Source organism: Aythya ferina, assembly GCF_964211825.1.
Source record: "Aythya ferina genome assembly, chromosome: 6".
Taxonomy (NCBI): Eukaryota; Metazoa; Chordata; class Aves; order Anseriformes; family Anatidae; genus Aythya; species Aythya ferina.
In genome coordinates this window covers 38,428,254-38,450,340 of record NC_140303.1, presented here as the reverse complement: position 1 = coordinate 38,450,340, position 22,087 = coordinate 38,428,254, and the positions used below count along the sequence as shown (strand labels likewise).

General features: G+C 38.7%; 3 long non-coding RNA genes across 3 annotated transcripts in view; 1 reads left to right on the top strand and 2 right to left on the bottom strand.

Annotated features, from left to right (window-relative positions):
- LOC311439325 overlaps positions 1 to 22,087 on the bottom strand; it is a 61,483-nt gene that overhangs the window by 19,614 nt on the left and 19,782 nt on the right. The gene's annotated exons all lie outside the window — the stretch shown is intronic.
- Positions 527 to 10,892, bottom strand: LOC311439327. Its single transcript, XR_014694661.1, has 4 exons — positions 10,821 to 10,892; positions 10,664 to 10,728; positions 1,951 to 2,173; positions 527 to 973 (listed from the first exon to the last, which is right to left on the bottom strand). It is a non-coding gene; the product is annotated as an uncharacterized lncRNA (long non-coding RNA).
- On the top strand, positions 11,254 to 13,084 carry LOC311439326. Its single transcript, XR_014694660.1, has 3 exons — positions 11,254 to 11,485; positions 12,003 to 12,215; positions 12,311 to 13,084. It is a non-coding gene; the product is annotated as an uncharacterized lncRNA (long non-coding RNA).

Sequence of the window (22,087 nt, the reverse complement as noted above, 5' to 3'; positions counted from 1 at the left end):
GACACTGCTATCTTCAAAATGAATTTACTTAACATTAAATAATTAATCTTTTATAACTGTAGGAGCTTCCTTTCTAGAGCATGGACCTGCATCCTGCTCCATATGAGTAGAGTCCACCCCATGGTAGGGGGTCTCATGGTCCCTCCCTCACAGCAAGAGGTCCGTTCTTCTCCTGGAAGTTCTTATTAGATGAGGTGGAGGCGAACAGCCACCTTTTTCCAAGGGTGTTTAAATTAGCTCAAAAGGCACTGACCACTTTCCTAGATAACTTTTTAGCATGTAATTAGAAATGAAAGGCAAAACAGTAAATAGCAAATTATGAGGCCTGAAAGTCAAGTTTAACCCACTCAGTATTAAACTGCTGACATCTGAGTGTGCAGGAGGTGACTTACCCAGGGCAGCTGAAGGTCCCATCCCATGCTGTAAATATCCTGATTGTCACATCTGCAAGTAAAATCAAGGGTATGTCCTGCTAGAAATCCACACTGACGACTAAAGTAAAAGTATTGAAACTCTTTACTATGAACAGTTTCCGATGCAGCCACTGAATATTACTAACTAGTTAAAATGAACACAGCAATGAGGTATTTTATGTTTCCATTAGCCAGTAAGAGAATGAAGGTGAGCTGAGCGTAAAACACTTGATGGTGGTAATATGTGCGTCCATTTATTCAGTTCTGAGTAACATCGTTCATCTCAAATATCAATTAAAATAGCCTAAGCAACAGCAAAGGAAGCCTAGTCCTGCATCATTAACTTTTTGTCAGCACTGCTGGGAGTGTATCAGCAGATCTACAGCTGCTGGTTTTGAGTGTGTTGAGTGTTATGAAGGGGATGCTCATCTCACTGTACAGCTAGCCGATCTCATCCTAGCATGTTCATCAAAGTAACACGAAGTAAAACTGGTGTGAGGTAAGAATGAAGTTTTCTGGGCATGAATCTTCACTCTTCTTCCCACATAGTCACGTTCACTCTGCAAAGTGAAAACAATGCATGACAAGATGAGAACAGAGGCTGAACCTTCATACACAGCCAATAAGTAACGAAGCCCTCCCTAGTTCACTTGATCTGAAGGTACAGCCCATAGGCACTTTTTCATTTATTTTCTGAATAAATTTGAGCTTTTTTTTTTTCTTCTGAGTAGGACAAACAAAGCTCAGAGTCATAGCAACCAGTGACAGAGTCCCCTTCAGACACCCTCAGCTGATATTAGCACCACAGTTTTGGAAAAGCACTGTGCCAGGAATGAGTTACCAATGTAGCATTACAGCCAAAGCTACTTTGTAAAGATATCACCACAGCTATAGTCAGGCATCCTTCTAATGAACAATAGTAGCTAACAATTGGGTTTAGACTCTTTTTCTGATTCAGATACTCATTTACTGTGATTTTAATGTCTATTTTATTTCACTGTATTTTTTTTTTACTGTTATATTTTGTTTTCACTTTAAAATTTATTTATTTTCTGTTAATTTATTTTCAGAGTTAATGGTCTATCTCTTGTGAAATCAACTGTCAAACGTAGCAGAATCAGTGATTGGATGAGAGGTGTTTATGCAGTTCAAGTGCTAACATAGTGTGGAGTTAGCGCGAGAGGAATTATGCCGGACTCTATCACCATGACTGTGTGTTAGAAGCTGTTTTCTGACTTTAGCTAAAGCAAAGAGTGAAACACTTAGATTTTTATCTGAAGCCCTAGAATCTGGAAAGCATAATAAAAAGAGAAACGACCCTCATTAAAATCCACTTCCTGTTTTAGGTTTACTGGAATTATCCTAAAACAAATTCTGCAATCTCTCCTCAAGGCCCAATTCTATGGCTTCTTCCATCTAAAGAACAAATTATGCCTAAGTTCTCTCTCCCATTTTTGCTGCTGTGTGATGAAAAGAGAATTTGCTGTACCTCTACAGCTGACAGAGTTTTTGGCATCTAAACCTAAGGAAGTCTTACCTCTGCACTTGCCTTTGGCATTTCTCTTGGTCTTTGCAGAACACTTTCCAACGATTTTCTACAGATGCATATGGGAGATACCACTGCACTAAGAAAGAACTGCAGTGCATTAGCCTCAACTTAAGATAAGGGAAAGCGGGAAATGCCACACCTGTGCCAATAGGAGAAATACTTCCTCCTACAGGGAAGAGATTTATGCATTTCCCAGCCCTTGGTGGAAGACCTGCACAAAGATGAAATGGAAAATTCTGTTTTATGCATGATTTTATAAGTCTTTGCCAAATTTGCATCATTATAATGTATGAACACATAAATTAATAGCATTGAAACCATTGCTTTATTATTGCTGAGCTAAGATGGGTGAAGCTGCTGCTACATGGACACAGATTTCAGACCATATCTTAAAAGAAAGGCTGGCAGAGATTTCTATTGACTGTCCTCATTTAAGGGACAAAGTCCCTTTAACCTGAGTGAACATTTCATCTGAACAAGGGGCTCCAAGTTTAGACTCAGGGGAATTGCTTTATTGCCCTTGGTTTCAGCCAGAAGTAGAAAACGCAAAGATATGTGAGAAAAAAAAGAAAAAAAAGAAAAAAAAAAAAAAAAAAAAAAAAAAAAAAGAAGAAAACTTTTATGACCTATGATTTGGTTCATAAACTTAAATTTCATTCTACCTAACACAACAGGGGAAATATACATCTGAGTTTATTAGCTGACAATTTTAGTTATTAACATAAACCTGTGAAAAAGCCAGTGTGGTCTCAGGATGCACCAGGTGAATTATTTCCAGGATGAAGTAGCAATGTCATGGTAGAGAGGGCTGCTAGAGCTTGCTCTGAAATAGTTTATGGTGAAGAATTCAGTTTAGTTAAAGCTAAAGAACAGGATCACTTTTAGTTAAAGTATCAGTCTGTAAACATTAGGGAGGAGAAAATATTATTCCAGCTAAAGAGCAAACTGGAAGGGAAACAGGAGTAAAAAGAAAAATCAAGTGGTATAAATTAGTCACACATATACTTCCCATGTAAATTAAAAGGTCTTCAGATAACAGAGGATCGAGGTTGTGGTGCATCATCACTGCAGAAATCAGGAAAACTAAACTATGTCAAGATCTGATTAGCTAAGTTTTTGAAAGTGAATAAGGAAAGTTCAGCAGCAGGTAGGGGGACCTGAAGTACACTGAAAGTTGTATTTCTATGTCCTTAACTAGCCTGCTTCCTTTACCCCTGCTAAACACGGTGCTTAGCTATTAGCAGTTGAACAATAACACTCCTGCCTGTTAGTTCAAATTTCATCTCAGTCAGAAAAGCAGAAAAAAAAAGATAATGTCAATGAATCTGAAGGACCAAAAGCTAAAATTGCTGATGAAGAACTAGCAGTAAGTTTGCAGCAGTTCCTATCTTCTCAACAGCTCAGTTCATATCTACTGAGACAGCTAACGAAACAGGAATTGGAGCACTGCTCTCATGAGTCACCCTGGAAACCTTTACATAAAAAAAAAAAAAAAAAAAAAAAAAAAAAAAAAAAAGCTGTGTGTTAAAAGTATCTTAGCCAAACATGTTATTTCTCTTAAATATACAACAAAACACAACTGTCCTCAAGGTAAATATCCTCTGTTTTATTACTTTAGATCACTTTTCAGTGCAGTAATCATGTCATTATGTTTGCAGTTCCTGGCTCCAAAAGAAGCAACCATCTAAGTATAAACTTCTGGTTTCCCAGTCCTTTCTGTCTGTGTCACTTTGAGGAGGACAACCAAAGTTCAGTGAGTCTGAGCCTACCACTGAAATTGATGGGAGTAAGCTCAAGTCTCCTTGTCCATGACATCTGTAAGAATTTTCTTCTCTGCTATGCAGTTTCTAAGAGATATTCACAGTTCACATCTGTTTTTTTTTTTTTGTTGTTGTTGTTGTTTTTTTTTTTTTTTTTTTTAACTGGATTGGAGATCTGCAGCAGGAAAAAAGCACAGTCGGTCTATGTTGTCCACTGATGTACCAGGAGCACTTTGATTGGTACCACCAGGGGTTCCTGCATTTTTGGTATTTTCTCTTGTATCGTACAAAAAACATAGAGGTAAAAAAATATATATATCTTCCTTTTGTCTATAGATGGATAGGAATTTGAATAATAGAACACTGAAATTCTTCTCCAGGTCTTTATAAGGCCATTACAGTGACTCCCAGGATCAGACTGCTTCTTAAATGTTACTGTAAGATTTTGTACCTTACTGTGCAATGTCCTTTGAGGGTAACAGCTCAGAAAGCTTGGTTTCAGCCTATTACAGCCAGAACAGGGACACAGCATGGGAATTCCAGTTGTTTTGTTTTCATAAGTTTTTGCAATATGTTATGTTTTATTTTCCCTACCTTTGGAGCCAGGAAAGTTGCATCTGTCATGAGTAACTTCTGCAAAAAAATATGATGGTGGAGACCAAAGAATAACAAAAACGCTTTCACACTGAGAGGCCTCTCACTGTAATAACAGCATTAATCAATAATTGTAATAGCAAGTGGCAGCAAGACTTAAGTGTCCTTAAACTACCTTTATGCTTCTATACATTTATACATCCTACAGACAAAGTTAGGGTCTCCCTTGTGGTAAGACAGGTCTGGACAACTAGATACAAGCAGTAGGAAGATAACCTCCCAGGTGGTCCAGATGTCTACAAGAGCCACATTGACAGCTGGTAACCAACTCATGCATGGACTAGACAAGTGCAGTGTAGTCCCTAAAATAGCTGATTTTAGGCACCACATCTCATGTTGGGTTGGCCAGCCTTGACCTACCATGGATGTGTAGACCAGAATACCCACAGTCCCTAAATAATTATTATTATCTTTTAGGAATGAAACTGCAGGTAGAAGATGATACTTCAGAACATTACTATGCTATCTTAGCTCTCCTTTACTTTTCTATTTTTGTTGTGTCTGTTGAGGTCAAACCAGTGGCAGCTTTAATTGCACTTACAAGGCATGTTACTAAAATGGGCACAGAGTCCTAATCTCAACGTTTTCTTCATTATTTTGCAACTTTGGGAGCATGCCAACATCATTGCAAGATTTGGCATGCATTTACCTGGAAAGAATGAGAAACTTCATATTTCATTTCAGCTTTGCAAGGTTTCCTCCCTACACCCCTCTCACCCCCACACCTCTCACCTCTCCCCCTGACTTCCCCTGAGGAAAAAAAAAAAAAAAAAAGGAAAGAAAAAACAACAAGGCAAGCAGAGGAACTAGAAACATAGTCAAAGGGCAAAGCTGATCTCTCTGACAATGATAAAAATCAGCACTGCTCAGTAGGCTTCTGGGGAACTCCCCCTGAAAGCAAGATCAGACCCTTCACAAGGGACTGCATGTTTTGTGGGTAGCCACTCTCTTCTGTCCTTGAATTTGGGTATTATGTAGAGGTTATTTTTACCTGCTCCTCCAGCTAAGGCCAGTTTGCTACGTGAGAATTTTTTTGCACTTGGACTTGGAAGTGTGAACTTTAAAGGCCAAGCTGATAACCCTACCTGCAATCTAGTGCCTTAGATTCCAGTCTAATGAAGCTCTAAGTTTAACTTCTGTTTCAGACCTTTAGCACAGAAAATATTCCTTGCACAGCTGCTACTTGGTGCTTGGAACTTAAAAATGGCTTCATTTTGACAGACAGACTCACCAGGCAACTAACAGAATTTTACAGAATATATACATTAAGTATTTTAATGTCAAATGTTTAAACAGCCTTTAAAAAGGGATGGAAATAGAGGTTACCACCGCCCCCATCCCACCAGAGTGGTGGCCCTTGCAAGTCACACTTCTCCTGAAGCTTCTTTTGCTTCGTGTCTGGGGCTGCTTCAGTAGGGACTCAGCTACACCCACATAAAATGAAAGTTTCACAGACAGTGAAGTTTCACAGAAAGTTTCACAGAGAGGCATTCGCTGTCTCTTCTGCCACCTTCGCTTCCTTATCACTGGATTAAAAAGAGGGCTCCACAGGGTGGAGTTCTCCCAAGAAAATGACAATGAAACCATGTTTCTTACTGCCTAGCACAGCACTTCCTCAGTGAAGATGCTAGCACCTTGCCTTGGGGACTGCAAGCAAAGGGGTGCTCACCACAGTGTCAAGGCAGGGGTGCTGCCTCCCTGCGTGGGATGCTTAGGATTTGAATGAAAGCATTTTCCTGCTCAGACCCATGGAGCTGTGCTTTTCTCTGTGGGATGTCCAATTCTCTCCATGCACCCTGCAGAGCCTCACTAACTCCTATCTCCAGCCACAGTAACCTACTGGGCACACGGTTTAAGCATAGCCGTGTCCAAGCCCTTTTGCAGTATAAATCCACAAAAAATTCACTGATTCCCATAAGAGTAAATCAGTGCAAGTGAGGGCAGACCATGGCCCAGCAGCCCCACAGCCCAGCACAGAGAAGAGCTGGCGACACCAGTGAGCGGCAGCCCCGAGCTGGGCAGGGAGCAGCTGAGAGGGAGCCAGATGGGTAATGAAATGGGCGCAGCCAGCTCCTCAAAAAATAGACTTTTAATTGGAGGATGTTTTGCAAGACACCCCTGACATAAAGTTGAATTATTTTCATTTTTGCTCAAACAGCAAAAAATGTAAATGTTGCTGTTTGCGCAGAGACTTTTTTTTTAAGTTGTTGTTGCAAGACAGCACTTAAAAGGAGGCTGATATTAATCATCTCCATGTAAGGCAAGTTTAAAATGGCATATCAACCAATTATTCAGAGCAGCTGATGGGCAGTGGCCTATTGTGCTGGCTGGTGTTTCTCTGGAGCGGGTATCAAATGGGTCCACGTGGCACGAACAGAACAGAGCTCCAGATGGGAGAGCAGTTCCCATCTTTTGCAGAGTAAATCTGCTGTTTGAGACTATATTATATGACTGAAATTTTATACATATGACTTTGTTGGAGCTGGGATCTCTTCTTTTGAAAATGTGCTACAATAATAATTGCATTTACCAGTTGCCAGTCCTTCTCGCAAAACATTTTTTTTTGTTCCGATTGTGAAATTAATTGTCTCTAGCTAATATAATTAAAAACAAACACTTCTGATTTCAGAGGAGGGAAAGGGGAGAAGAAAAAAAAAAAAAGCAACTGCAGCCCTGATTTTCTATTGACAAGAAAGCCCTGCCATCCCTGAACTGTTTAATTATTGAAATGAACTGTAACAGTACACTGGATTGTTGCCGAGGTCACCGAGCAGTGCTGGATGTCAAGAGGAAAGCAGCAGCTCTGAGAGCCCTCCAACGCCCCAGGCTCCGTCTGAAAACCCACACACTTTTTCTCAAGCATTCGGCCCCTGATAGGTAGCCTGATAGCACTGCCGATTTGCTGGTATTACAGAGGTCTGACGGTGCTTGCTTGTTTTAAGACAAGCCAAACTATGCTCTGGTGACCACCGTGACGCTGTGATTCCCATGCCCTATCGCATTCCTCTTTCTCAGATCCCAGGCATTTTTTTTTTCCCCTACGTGCAGTCCAGGATGTAGACAAATGAATTCCAAGTGACCTATGTGGGGGTGGACTCTTTGGAAACAAACAACAAAAATAAGATATCTCCTGTCCTCACTTTTTCATTTGCTTGCTCCCTGGATACAGTTTATTCATGGCAATGAAACACACATTTTGTCTCTGGAGCAAGATCCAGCAGGAACATCTTTACCACCCCCTAACTTTTTTTTTTTTTTACTTTTTCTTTTTCCCCTTCTTCCTTCTTTTCTTTTCCTGGTTTCCTACTTCAGTCTTTACAAAAGAGATCTTGTTTTACGTTATCTGCTCCTTTGGAAGTCAGGCTGCCCTTTAAAGCATATCATATCAAGGCTTTCTATTGATTTAAATTATTTTTTTTTTTTTTTCTAGAATAGTTTAGGAAACTGGAAGTTTTGAAAAAATGCATGTGTGTATCTGTACTGGCAACATGATCTGCTTTGCAAATAATCACTGAGTATCCAGGGAAAGGGAAAAAACTTCTTTTGAAACTTTCAATGTGAAGAAAATTCTGTAGATAGAAAAACTGCTAAAAAGAAATAAAACTGCAGTTGGGGAGCAGACAATAAACATTTCAGATTGCTTTATGGCACACTATTACAGGCAACTATCTTGCTTAAGTAGGCATAACATTTTTCACAGTATATATTTAAGGTTTTATTATGGTTTGGATTAACAGCAGGAAACCATCGTTCTTGAAGGGAGGGGAGAAATAATTTTTGCCAGTTCAGTGGCCTGGCAGGTAGCAAAAAGCACTTTTTAAACAGGACATGGGCGTCTGAATTCAATGTGGCCTGAGAAATGCCCCGAATGGCCTCCAGCCTAGTGGGATGCTCATGTCATGGCCTGCATGCAAGGGATGTCCATGGGCAAGAGAAGACCCTGGGGACCAGCGCTGCCCCACAGTCACTGTGTTAGTGACACCAAGGCTTTTGCTGTTCTACCTACAATCAACACAGCCCTGCAAGCCTGCCCTCCTTCCCTGCCTGATTTTAGGGGCAAACATCAGAGCATTCAGGGCCACTGCAGCCCTTCAACAGCTCTCATCCATCCTCCAGAGCAGCTCTCTAGGACAGCAAGTTACGTGGTGACATCTACCTCCAGGCTGCCAAATCCTGCCAGTTCAGAACAATGGAACAGAGAATAACGGGAAAAGAATAGCCCACATCAACACATCCAGCATTGTCCCAGATTCCCTTCGGCTTCATTAAAATTAGTGACATCCTTCAGTCTTGGGTGCACCAGACCTTGCCTGCTTCTGCATGGAGCACTGCTGGCAGAGCTGCCGGTGCTCCCCAGTATCTCCTCACTGCCAGCACTGGCTCGGTGACCCCAGCTCAAACCCCACATTTGGGAAACATGCCACTGCCCATAGTGACCCATATAGCCACAGTTGTTCAAAAGAAATTAGAGTAACCTAATCTTTATTATTCCCTACAGAGTGACAACTTGCCCCACTCCCTGATGTACTTCTACCTCCAAAGAAACACGTTCCATTTATCCCATTGCGCCCACCTGCATCCAGACCCTCATGGGCACAGGATGGGGACAAAAGCTTCCAATATGCAAAGCTTCAGCCAGGCAGAGACACAAGGAGCTAATCTCTTTGTAAATTATGTGAACTGAAGTAAGTAATTTAACAGCTTATTCCCCCAGGTAGCCAGTGACCACTGTATGTCCCTGTTATTTAATATGACAGTTAACCTTTCGAGGGCTGGTAGTCATTTCAGATTAACCTTTGTATCTTAAAAATTAGTAAGCAATTTTCTTCTGGTTAATTTTTTTCTTTAATTGTTATTTTTTCCACCTCTTTCCAGTGGTCATCTCATCTACATTTGTTCACCCTTTTTAATGCATCAGATTGTGAATCAGAGTTGGGAAGAGCAAGGGGAGGGACTGCTAAGAAATTGGAAAACATTTTTAAGGAGGTAAGATGAAGTATTTTTGCCATAGTTTACAATTATAATAAAATAAATCTAGAAACTATTTCATGTATGAGAGCATGTACATTAGAAAAAATATTTCTTTCTATAATGGATAACCATCCGATGAACACTAGAATGTGAGTAATTTGTCAGCTTTTCTTTTAATTAAAACTCTGAATATAGTTCATGCACTGTTTGATTCAGCATCAACATTTTGGATGGGGGCTAAAACTGATTTCCTCTTAAATATGTGGCATTTCTCAGGACAACTGATGAAATGTGCCTTAACATTAAGCTTTTGAACCCATGAGGTTGGCTTGTTTCAAGATCAGTAAATCAACAGATATTAGAGTAATAGTCCTGAAAAGGCTCAAGACTTCTAACACTTCTGTAAATGCTCTCTTTACCAAAACTGCATCCATTTTTCCTCTCAGACAACGTGTTTTAATTCATTGCATCATTACCAAGCTGGTCCACTGTAAAATGAATTAAAATCATGCTAGTTAGAACAGTTCCATTCTAAATATGTTTCTCAATGCAATCCATGAAACATTGAAACAGATTCATTTTTATTCTTTTTTTTTTTTTTTTCTTTTAATTTTTGAACAACTGAGAAATCTCCTCTAATTTTTTATTTTTATTATTTATTTTTTTTTCCTAATGATTGCTTCTTCAAACCTTCCTTTGGGGGAATATTTAAGCTTGCATGAATTAACAGTGGTCTGTTCCCACCCTTCCCACCAGCTTACTCTGCAGTGGGCAGGCACATGATACCTGTGCACATTAGAGAGCTCCATCAAAATCTGCCAAGCCAACATACAATACTAGTGTGTCAGAGAGGAGAGGAGTGATATGTCCCTTGTGAATAAATGTGAATAAACAAATACTTTTATTTTATTTTATTTTATTTTATTTTATTTTATTTTTCTTCTAGAAAGAGGATGACACAATATCATATGGGTTGGGTATCAAAGTTTGCAGCCCCATGCTTTTGTGTTAGACTCATCTCCCAGTCCCTCACCACAGGGACTGAAAATCACCATTACACCTCCTAAAAACACTCATAACTTACCATATTTAGATTTAAGTTTTGGTTCCCTCTATTTTGCCTGTTTTGATAAATACCCATGGCACTCAATAAAATTGAAACATCAATGAACAAAACAGATCCATATTAAAATTTCCCCAGGGATTAGGAAAGGAGAAGAAGCACATCTGGTAGAGGAGAGTCACATTGCTAAGTATGCTCAAGTTCCATGTTGATAGGTGAGTACCAGTGGTAATCTAATTTATCTGTAACTTACCTGAATATTTCTTGGTTCAAAGCCTAGGGAATGCAAAGGGGAAACCTGAAAACTGAGAAAGCTCACTCAAAAAAAAAAATAAAACAAAAAAAATGGAAACAGTCAAATTTATATTGTAAGCACCATGGTAGCCCTCTTTGTGAGAAAGAGCTCTTACTTCATTCCCTGGGAATTACTTGAAGGCAAACATGGTGAGAATTACTTTGGAGAGTGTTTGAGGGAAAGCACACCATGGGAAAGAGGAGCAGATGCATCTTTTGAGTTCAGTATTCTTCATGCCTCTAACTTCATATACCCTTTACACAATCTTCCACTAATTCTTCTACACTGATAGTCTATAGAACCTAATTACTCAAAGGTGTTTTTTTTTTTTTTTTAATCCTTCTATAAAATGCATAATGCCTGATATCTGAGTCACAAGCACAGTTAATGTAATCTAACACATATTGCAGGAACCTACTGCACACAGATATTACCAATTAGCACATGATTTTAACAATCAACATTCATGCAATTAATAGAACACTTCATATTCCTTCTAATTTTGAGCTCTGCATGAGCATATGTTATCATGACGGAATGTGGGATCATTTATTTATACTGGAAGCAAGGCTTCACATAGAAAGCTGAGATGCTGAAAGTTAGCTTAGAAGTAAAAAAGCCTCAGTTTTGCATTGAGAAATAAATACTTTTCTTCTCCTTTCTAAAAGTTGAGTTGTATCCTTACCTTCTCTTTGATGCTTGCTTTTAATAAGCTTCTGAAAGAGAAACTGTGCTCTGATTGCAGCTGGGGAACACAACTGTAAATTAATCAACAGGCAGGTAAACACTTCTCTCTAAAATTGGATAGTACTACGTAAAAAATATTCATAAAAAAAGAAATAAACATATTGTCTTCCTTAGATCTTAATATTTTTTTTTACATTTAGAGATTATAGTATCTGAGCACTTTGTTTTCCTTATTGCATTTGTTGTTATACTTCGCTGTATAATTATTATCCTCATATGACAGATGAAGAACTAAGGTATATAGAGATTAAACCAGATCTCCACAGTATTTAGGCACCTATTTCCATCAAATTCATTAGGATTAAGGCATTTAGTACATTTAGGGTCTGGTCCTGCCTCTTTTTCTCACTGCAGAGGAATCAGGGCACCTAACCCCTGTTCCCAGAGTCCTGGTAACTGCTGGCCTATCTGACTTGTCTCTCTGCTTGCTCTGGGGTGTTAACATAAGCAAATAGCAACAAAAATTTATTTTAATTACTGAAATCATAGATGTGTTACTAGCTTGTTAAGGAGGAGGGATGTTTACTACGAAGGTGGTTTTTACACATAGGCTGGAAGGAATCACACCGCACTGCTGCGGTAGCTGGAGCTGCTACGTTCCCAGTCTATCACCGAGGAGAATAATGTCAAAACACAGAGGTTGTGCAAGCCTTCATTCCAGAACATCCTCACATCTTCAGCTGCCTTCTTACAGAAATGTCGCACGTGTTTTCTACAACTGAAGACATTCCAGCAGGCTTCACAGCCTTCAACAGCTCCTCCTGTGAGTTTTAATACAAGGGTATGCCAAACCAGTACCACACCATGATGACCTTCACTTTGTTTAGGAATTTGCCTGTCTAATCTTACTTTCCGTAGATTTTGGAGAATGCAACTAGTGTTACATGGGTTGGAGTCCTCTTCCACTTACAACACAGCAGGAAAGGTGATGTCAGAAGGGGCATCTGACAGCAGAAGCGACCACGTTCCTGTGAGCTGCATGGTGGCTTCCCACTCCTTCCCTGTCCAACAGGCTAGTGACAGTGCTTGGTTCCCTTGGGCTTTTGCCTCAGGAGCTGCTCCAAGACCCTGTGTCGAGAGGCTGTTGATGCAGGGAATTTTCCTCCAGCAGCAGGAACCGAAGCAGCTGCAAGAGCTGCAGATGTAGCCTTTAAATCATCATGTCTTTTCCTCTTTCAGGACAAGCTCCTGAGAGAATTTGGTTTACCACACATCTGACGTGTATTTATGTGTTGCAGAACAGGAGTAAAGTAGTGATTCTCAGGGCATAACTGTATTCCGAAAAATGTCAGAGAAGTTTTCATCCTCCCTTGCACTGTCTCCCCCCTCAAGGCAACATTCACACAAGCACCTCCTTTTGGGCAGCTGCTGTTTCAAACAAGAATATATCATAGTAATCTACAGGTGGCTAAAGAAAAGAGATTTCACCTGTGGCTGCAGCACTCCTTCTTATCTCAAGGGCTTTTCAACAAAATTTGGGTAAACAGGGAGGAAAATGCTCTGAACATCAGTATCTGATTGCCATATTTGTATGTTTTGAAATAAGTATGTGTTGAAATCAGTCCAGATTTCCATGATGACAAGGGAGGATACACAACTGCAGAGAGGAGAAAAAAAAAAAAAAAAAAAGCTTCACATCTCCAATTCAGTCTGCCTGAGGTAACTTCAGCCAAGGTAATAGAGCAGCACTAGTGTCACTGACAGAGAGGTAAACTAAGGGTAATGGCTTTTCACACTGACTAAGTATATTAGCACTGGTCTTCCTGCCAAAAATAAATAAAATAAAAGTTTGAATAAAAAAAAAGGTACTTTTTTTTTTTTTTCATGATATCAATAGTAAATATGGTGGTTATTTTTTTTAAGCATTACTTTACTAAAGGCTTTACTGCACAAAGAATCCAGGGGGAACAGAAAATCATATAATTGTGCAGGTTGGGGAATTCTCTAAAAATACGTAACCATGGCACCCTTGTCATTGCCAATCAAGTAATCTTGATAAAAAGTAAAGTAATTAGCCTTTGAGAAGAGCATAAAGCTAATTAAAAATGACAACTTAGTCATCTCCACAAACAGCACAGAATCAAGTCAGTAGTTCTAACTACAACATGACTGCAATACCCTGGCCTGCCAAGGGGGCCTTCCTTCAAGCCCATTAAAAGAAACCATGGTTTATAGGATCTAAACTTTGATAACATTTTCCTTTGTTCTAAAATTTGGATTTGCTTCATCTACTGTATGGTATGTCTGCTTGCTTTTTTGTGCATTTTACCATCTTTTACTAAGTCTTTTGCCATCCATCAGTAATTTTTATAATTTAAATGGCATTTAGGAGCATATAAAGTCATATAAAAAGACTATAAAACGTGAATCATAAGCACATTCATTTCATAAAAGACTTACAAGATACAAATAACAAATTTATTTTCATAACAAAGTTGTTCTTCACAACTTTATAAATAGTAACCAATAATGACCTTTTATAAATAATCAAAAAGAAACCACAAATTCTTCATTTATATAGCTATATGGGGCATATGGAACAAGAGTGAATATTTCTGCTTTTGTTGTCATCAAAAAAATCCTTGAGGAGGACAGGTTTTCAGAAAATTTTCACAAATGACATCACCTTTTATAGCAGATATTTTTATTCATTGCAGGTACAGAAGACAACAAATGTCTGTCTTTTCAAATCACAAAATTCTACTGAATATTTCCTAACATAAGCATATGTAGAATATAAATATATATAATAACATATATTAACTACAGCTGGTAGTCCACTGTACCATGTTTCTTAAAGCTGAGAGCTCACTTGCTTTGAAGAATTAAGATGTGTTAATCTAAGTTGTATGCAGATATCTTCATTTCCATGAATCTTTGGTGCAATTCCTGAGCACCTACCCATAACCTTAAATTTTAAAAGGACCAATCAGTACTGACATGTTCTGGTCAAGTCCAAACAGTGATATCTTCAACAAATCCACCTGAGTGCTGCTAGCACTTCATCCCACTAATATACCTTCTCCAAGCACACAGAGGAAATACGGGTTTGATCTTCGGAATAAGGATTGACTGACAGAGGAAAATAAGTTTTCATCATTTTTTTCCCTAGCCCATGCTAATGTTTGACTAAATTTTAAGTTCTGTATTGCTAGGAGAGAAAAGAATAATGATTTAGAGAAACCCTTAGGCTGCTGAAACATGATGCACATAAGCAACCTGCAAAACAGAATGATTGTGACTCAGTGTAAGAACTGAAAACTTAAGCTCCTTTGACTTACCATACATATGAATACACAATTTGGTAAAATAGTTACAGATGTGTATCTAGACCAAATAAAAAGACCTTGTAGCCATACAGAAAATATGTATCTGCTTGTGCTGCACTCTTATAAAAGCTTGAAGCAGGAATAAAATGTTTGCTTATATTTTGAACAAATGTTGGATGAAACAAAATTCTGAGCAACCATGAACAAGATAAAGACCTTGATCCTGCTCTGTAATGAATCGTAAGGCACAGTTCACAAAGGCCAGCTCTGACTTAGGAAAGCAAGTCTCCCTAAGCTTCTCTGCAGTCAGTGGAGAGAGTGGATCATCCGTCTTCAGCTGTTGTAAACAGGCATCGTTCCACTCGAATCCATGGATGCAGACCAACATATACAGACTGAATATCTTAGGCTGTGATCCCAAATCTACAGATCTGCACCTCTTAATAATTCTTTTCATGCCAAGTGTAACGATGTTGAACAACCTTTCTGAGCTTTGATCTGCAAGCTTTTCATTGAAAACACTTGCAGTGTCAAATGGCTCCCCAGATGAGTTCTGTATTCTGAATCTGGTGCAATTTCAGGTGATTCTAGGGTGTTCTTTCACTTTTTTTAAGTGTTCATTCACATACATTTGCATTTTATTTATTTATTTATTTTAAAGGAGGCAGTGATTTTTGTTTTATATTGTTTTTTTTTTTGTTATTAACATTTGTAAAGGCCCTCAAGGAAACAATATCTTTTCATAAGCCTACTGGACAAGCAGGTGGTTTGGTCTCAGGCTCTTATTCTTTGGTGTCATAGAACACCAGGGAAGATAAGAGAAGTGTTGCTTTTCTCTTCATTTTTTGCTTTCCCCAAGCAAAAAAATAAATTTTTACAGGGATAAAGTAGTAATCTACAACACCTGCAAAGAAAAAGCATGTACTTGATCTTTTGACATGACTTTTTCTTATGTATGGAAGGTAGAGATAGAAATGAGATATTTATCTAGTAAGGAGAGAAGAAAAGAGTAAAATCTCCACTTGCTCTTGTACCTCTCATCAGACCTACAGGCTCTTAAACTTAATTCCAAGTTTAACCTGGACAAAGAGATGGAAAAAATACACTGTAGGGAACAAGCCTGCATTGGCAGTGGAGTGGATTCAATGACCTAATAGTTCTTTTTCCATCTCTGATTTCTTTGATACTATTTATAAAAGGGAAGCAAAAATGATGAGCCACTCCAAACAAATTGTTAACATAAAGCAACAGCAAGCATCAGAATTGGCAAATGCCTCTTTAAGACTTAGGCAGCTCATGGAGCCAGGGAGAAGACTAATAATGCACCTCTCTGAAGGTCCTGGGCTATGTTTATTTCCCATATTTATTTAAAAGAAAATCAAAATACTTTTAAGCAAGTCAGCTGGTTCCAAATTTAGGAACAATTGAACAAAGAGGAATCTGCTAATTCCAGATGGAGTGCATATAGTCCCTTGGCACTTATTACTTACCAAATGTTTCGGAAAGCAAACACATGACCTAAAAGATTTTGTGAGTGTGGGGTCCTCAAAAAAGCTCTTAACAAGTCATGTCTTTCTAACCATATTTACTTTACCCACACACAAAAACCCACTTAGTTTTCCTTTTTTTTTTTTTTTTTGGTTAAAAAAAAAAAAAAAGACAGACAATGCTCCCTTTAAAGACTATTTATGTACAATTCAGTTATCCCATAAGGCCAGGGGCTCTGTAGGTGTCTCCTTTGAAAGGCTTCAGCTGTGGAGCATCTGCTCCCTGTGCATGAAGGCCACCTTTCCCTGCACCATGGCTGGCGTAGGTGTTTGGTTAATGCAGGTGTGGGAAACAGGCACCTATAGGCAGCTCCTCGTCTCAAAGATCCAACATAGGTTTTGTGTTTGTTTTCTCCTACATCCAGTCCTTTTCACACTCACAGTTGTTGCCCAACATACTGCACATAGGTACTAAGCCACCCTCAAAACACATCCCTAGGCTAACTAATGTAGGATTGCCGGTAAACGTTTCATATTCACGTTGTACCTTAATTAAACAGGAAACTGAATCTGATGAATACAACTAGGAATTTTTTAGTGAGTATTATATATCATTATAATAACTGTTTACTCCCCAAATTGAATACTTCCAGGGAGTTATAAAGTAGAAAAAAAAAAAAAAAAATGAGGGCAGTTTGACCAAAAATCAGAAAATCCTGCTGAGAGGCTTCCTTTTCCAGTAGCTCTCCAGCCCCACAAGCACAGTAATGTAACTGAGCAAATGTTGTGTTAGCTCCTGTGCCTGTGCCCACCAAATCTGCAAAACTTCTGCTGTCTGCATGGGAGGATTCCCTAAAGAGGGTCTGTTCTCTTCTGCTGATCAAATAAGCCCAGCCCTGCCAAAGGGGCGGAAATAAAGAGAGCAGGTTAGAAAAGTGTCTAATAAATATTAGGTTTAATTATATATATTTCTTTTTCTATTCCTTTCAACAACAGAGTAACACGTCTTTTCTTAAAAAAATAAACCCCCTTCCCTGCTCCAAAGGGTTGGGAAAAAAAAGGGGCAAAAATAAAACAAATGTTTAAGACAATTAGTTGTGATTAAAAGGGATAAGAAAAAGGACTTCTCATGATATTATAAATAAGTTTAATTTAGTTACAGTTTGTATGAGAGAGATCTATTTCCCTAAGGCTTCTCTTTTTCTTTTTCTTTTTTTTTTTTTTCTTTTTTTTTTCCACTTTTTAAGAAGTTTATCATTTATTTTAAAAATCTTATCTTCATTTAGTCCGTAACCCTCTTGTTTGGACCTGTATGAATGTCATTTTTTCACAGTCATAGACTCAGACCAGAAAGAACCTGATGGCAAATGCACTTATATCAGTTCAAGGACCCACGGTGTGAAATCTGCTTGCTGCCAGTGCACACCCGCTCCTTGCTCAGCTGCTCTCCTCTGCCCGTGCGCTGCAGCAGTCCCTGATGTTTTAGTATTGCCGGTATTTCTCTGCAAATCCTTAAGCTGCACCAACTAACTCCACTGAACAAATTATTTTACATTTTTAACTGAAATGTTTTTTGTTTTTATTTTAATGAATCCCCTAACTCCAAGTTTAATTAAACTCATGTTTTTTAATTAATTACCAACAAATGCAAATGAGGGAAACTACACAAACATGTATTCACTGTTCACAGATACAGTTGTCTTTCTGTGTTGTTTTTTATTTTTTTTTCTATTTTTTTTTTCTTTTTCTTTTTTTTTTTTTTAAATCCTGAAGTGTCAGGACTTAAAAATCTTAAAGTCTTGAGGGTTACAACCCAAACATTATTTTCATTCGAGGATTTATGAGAATATCTTACAAGTGAATGGCAGGGAGCTCAATTGCTTAAAGGAACATAAAGCAAATTGCAGTTTCATTAGTTTTATCAAGTTATTCTAGCTAAATAACAGTAGAAGTCAGCAGAACTAGGCTTCTGTGTACATTATTAGAAGAGAAACATAGAAGAACTTCCCCATCAGAGGTGTGTACAGTTAATGGCTCTAAACGCTGACAAAAGCAAAAGCAGACTTATTAAGTGCTCTCTTGAGTTCAGCTACAATAGAAATCCTGAAAGGAGGAAACAAGAGTTCAAGCAACAAAACTCAAAGCTCTGAAAGCCAGGAAACACAAATTTAAGGCATGGAATATGCTCATGCTTAAATCTTGGATATTGTAAGTACCTCCAAGTAGTGGTCTCCTGGTACTTGCAAGTGACTATTGCCAGTGCATGAAGAGAGTTCGCAGGGGAATTACCTTCTTTACAGTATAAGCATCATTATTTTCAGCATGAAATATTTCAAAATCTCATGAAATATTACTCTGATGAGCTGTTCAGAAACATCTTAGGTTCTCTGATGACTTTTTAACTCAAAATGCCATAAAAGCATCCTGTCCTGTTTCCAGAGCTAATACATGGGATTATTTAAATTGCTACAGCAAGGAGACAGGAATCTTTATTTCTGTTCTCTTCCTAGGCATAACATGGATGAATATGGTGATGTCTACACGACCCGTTTAGCTTGTTCTCGGAGTTCCAGAATAACTTAAATTTGCACACAGAGATCTCAAGCTTGCTTAAAGCCCAAGCTGGGTGCTTGAGCTCTGGCCCTGCTGGACCACAGCCCGGAGCTCAGCCCAGCATTGTGGCCCTTGGCACCAGGGACAGCAAGCAAAGCCAGCACTGGAGGCCTCTGAGAGAGTCCCCTGGGCACTGTGCTTTCTCTTAAAATCAGCAGATAAGTGCTGTTTTTCCTGCATAGCAGATGAATTTCTTGTGTGCAGCAGAGCTCCACACCTATGGAAACCATATTCTGCAAGTGTTGCAATATTTCTTCTTTCCACTTCATTTTATAGCTATTTTTAAATCATTGGAGCAGTTATATTTATATATTCATACACCTCTATGTACACACATACAACACTTCTACTTATCCCTCCTCCATTTCCCTCTCCAAAACATCAGGCCAATTTCTCTACCCTCTACCTTTGGAGGAGGTAAAGTGGCTTCTTGACACTAAAGTATCTTTTCTTCTGTAAAAGGCTTTACTTTCCCAAAAGATGCAACAAGTGAGTGCACACATTCTTGGTGCTTCTTTCCCAACAAGAGAATAAATAATATCTTAGAGACATGTATATGTATTACAGCTTTGGGGCAAGTGGGAATTTTTCTGACTCTCTGTCCCTCTGTATCCCCAGATGAAAAATGGGAATAAGTCACCCTTAACAATCTTATGCAAAAATTTAATTATGGTAAGCTTATCTAATTGACGTATTTTGAGGAGGTTAACTAAAAGATGTCATATGTGCAAAGTTATTTGTTGTGTTTAAAGATACTTGTGCTTCCATCCTTGGGAAAATTCCTCACGTTCCGTGTCCTGTTGCACTTAGAAATGATCCTATCTTGATTGCGTTCCAGTTACCCAGTGTCAAAAATAATCAGGAAGAGGAAAGATAAAGCACAAGAGCGTTCTGTGGAAGGCTGCAATCCCAGCAACAACTTCTTCCCCTGCCTGCCCAGCCTGAACATATGCAATCCTTTGGAGAAAAAAAAAAAATATATATATATATATATTAAAAAAAAAAAGAGCAGATCTGTGTCCATCCAGCTCCTGAGCAGTTCCTGCAGTAAGACAGTCTGCAGGCAGCTGCACAAGATCTATAATCACAATTTCAGAGCTTGAGAAAGTCCTTAAAATATCCTACGTCCTCTGGCCAATTCTTTAAAGCACAAGGAAACAAAGCTACTCCCTGCTTTGCTTTTTCACAGCTTCCCCTCGGCCCATACTTCGCTGAGCGTGAGGCACGGAGCCTTTCACAGGGTGCCCCAAACACGGGGGAACCCGGGCTCCCACCCTGGCGGCCCCCATCAAAACGGGCCCTGGCGAGGAGGGGTTTTCCTTCCTTAAGAAATATTGCAAACAGAAGATTCCCATGTTTGAAAGGTCAGAGGAAAAAATATAATGCACTCATGAAGAGACAACCTCATTAATCCTGTTGTTCTTGGCCCAGTCAATAGAAGAAACATAAATGCTGTCAACACTGCGCTGCTAGATAAAGGATAAAAAGTGGGAATGAAATGTTTTACTGCAAGGACTGTTCTTATAGTTTGAGAACATTTCTGGAAATAACCTGAGCTGAGAAAATGTTTCCTAGGAGGAATACATGCTGTGGGAAACTGTGTGAAAGATAAAGTTTGGTCAGTGACCTTCTCACTATCCTCTAATCACGCAGCACACAGCTCAAAGGAGAGAAAAGAAAAAAAGAAAGAGGGATACTGTGCAGCCAGAGACACTTTACCTTCCCTGCATTACATGAAGTGAAGTGGAAAACACAGGGGTATCATAAATCTCTATTTCATGCTTTCGGATACTGTAGTGAAATAATAATCTACTGAAAGAAAAAAAAAAAAAAAAAAAAAAAGTTACTTTTGGTTTAGGGCACTTTAATAGAATGCAATACACCTTCAGTGAGCATAAAAACAAATGACTGGAAGTTGCTAAAAGGGGAACATGCCTTTTCGTCTGTGCAACATTAGGGATGGAGAAAGAGCATCACATTTCTCATCCAAAAGCAGGAATGACAGAGAGGAGGAGGATGCACGGCTACCTCTCCAGTGCAGGCGGCTCCCAGGAATGATCCATGGCAGAAAAGCTCAGATTAAATACTTGCACATTAATGCTTCAGCAGCATTCAGATACTGTCTCTGCACAGACATAGTGAGTAAATATTAGCATATGTGGTTACTCCTGGGAAGATTAGGGAGTCATCAAATACGGCTGTCCCTAGCGCTCTGCATACAGTATTAGAAAACTCCCTTCTTTAGGTATTTGTGGGGAATATCACTTCTTTGTTATTTTATTTTATTTTTCCTTTTCATTTAAAAACAAAGTTGCTATAATTACTATCTCTAAAGATGATCATAACTGGTGTTACAGCCACAGAAATACCACAGCTTTTTTGGTGTATGTATCACAAATCTGAAAAATACAGTGTGGTCCTCCTGAAATGACATTACTGGGGTAAAGCTATGGAATAAAAGCTGGGTAAATATTTTCCTTGTACTCATCAGTAGCTGGCTGTTGACAAATACACTACCTAGAGTGGTAATGCAGGATAATGCTGTCATTACTGGGGGATAAACACTGCAGTTGCAGTACATCTCTATAGATCTTGCAAAATAGAGTGCTTGGGGAGAATTTGTCCTTGTATACAACATCTTTCAACTATTTCACCAATCAGCATAGAAATAATTGCAGAAGTGAGTGGTAAGCTAGTTTCAACAAAATATGGGCAAAATATACACAATATAAAACAAAATAATTTGAACTGTTGAAAGTAGAGATCCCCCTTTTTTTTTTTTTTTTTTTTTTTTTTTTTGAGTCATTAAAAGAAAGGGAATGGACTGGACAGAACAAGATTTCTGTCTGTCTTCTTCACTTTCTGGTTTCACATCGGACATAAAACAGAACGGGTGTAATAAGCTATTCTCTTATTTTTCTTCGATCCATCTGGAAACAAGAACTACCAGAAGTCTGACAAGAAAGCCTGATCTCCAGCCAGATTTCTAGAAATGTTAATAAGAGTTCCTTATTCAAAAAGCACCTTCAAAACTTCTGAGGTTCTTTTCCTGATGGTTCAGATGTCTCATCATCTACCACAATTATTTCTGGAAATGATCCAAGAGGTGCCTTACAGAATTCTGCTACCACATCTAATGAAACACACAGCTCTGCATAAATATATAGATAGATTATACATAAGCATGATAATGCTGGTGACTAGAGATTAAGAATAAAACCTTTTGTAAAAACTTCAATACCAACATAAGAATCATAAGAACACCA